Genomic DNA, 1,046 nt, shown 5'->3' with positions numbered 1-1,046 from the left:
TACAAGGTCATAGTCACTGCGGATACCTGGGCGGTGCCCAGGCTATATTCCCCAGAACAGGACATTAGGGCCAAGGTCTGAGCCCTCAGGCTGCTGTGCACTATCCGCAGATGGTGATCAGAAATGAAGGGGCGTGGCTGGGGATTTAGCTCAGCGGCATGGCATAAGCCCCTGCCTTGCAAGCAGGCGATCTGAGTTCGATCCCTGGTACCGATAAAAAAAAAAAAAAAAAAAAAAATGAGAACACTGTCACCAACTCTGCATTTCGAGTTGCTCCAGCCGCCTGTCTGCTTCTGCAGCCTGCTGGGTTTACTATCTCCCTTTCAGAAGCACTGCAGACACTCAAGCTGGGCGTGGATATGCAGGCCTCTCACCCCAGCACTCTGGAGGCTGAGGTGGGGAGGTGCACTGTGAGTTCAAGGCCAGCCTCAATTTCATAGTGAGACCCTGTTGTCAAAAATAAGTAAGTGCAGCTGCCCTGCAGATGGGGTACTGGACCTGCTAGCATCATGGGCACAGCCACTCCTCTGTTCCTGTGACTTTGGGGCAAAGAGCAACTAGCTATTTCTGCACTCAGTGTTCGGGGATCAGTGAGCGCTGAGAATGGGTTATAGCCTGACATTCCGGGAAAAAATAAAAATAAAAATAAATAAATAAATAAGTGCAGTCTCCGGGCCCCTGAGGCCTGTCCATGTTCTGCTTGAGCCTCTAAAGGTACAGATCTGGGAGCTGGGAGCGAGAGAAGCATACTCCGTGCAGGGGTCTCAAACCCTGGGATGATGGTCTGGGCTGTGCACCCCCTCTTACAGGAGCTGGCCGGACTTATCACCAGCGTGGGATGAGGGCCAAAAAAAAGGTTCTAAGATAAAAAGCGCTTTCACGACGATGCATGGTGTTTTCTGCCTAAGCACATCCAGGGTCTTATAGCTGTGGGAACCTCCACTTAGCTCACAGACTGGACTGGACACCCCCAAAACAGATATCATCCCCTGGGCAAACTGAGTTCCTCATCCCTGTGCAGAGACCTGTCTCAGACAACAGCCAGG

At 51.8% G+C, this 1,046-nt stretch overlaps 1 non-coding gene across 1 annotated transcript; it reads left to right on the top strand.

The window, feature by feature from the left end:
* The first annotated feature begins 486 nt into the window (after positions 1-486).
* On the top strand, positions 487-624 carry LOC111755567 (small nucleolar RNA SNORA43). Its single transcript, XR_002790120.1, has one exon. It is a non-coding gene; the product is annotated as a small nucleolar RNA SNORA43 (small nucleolar RNA).
* The last annotated feature ends 422 nt before the right edge of the window (positions 625-1,046 follow it).

The sequence above is a fragment of the Cavia porcellus genome, unplaced genomic scaffold (genome assembly GCF_034190915.1).
Source record: "Cavia porcellus strain 051 isolate PalLab524CR breed Dunkin Hartley unplaced genomic scaffold, mCavPor4.1 scaffold_7, whole genome shotgun sequence".
Lineage (NCBI taxonomy): Eukaryota > Metazoa > Chordata > Mammalia > Rodentia > Caviidae > Cavia > Cavia porcellus.
Note: the sequence above shows the minus strand (reverse complement) of the source record. Positions and strands in the feature narration are given on the sequence as shown.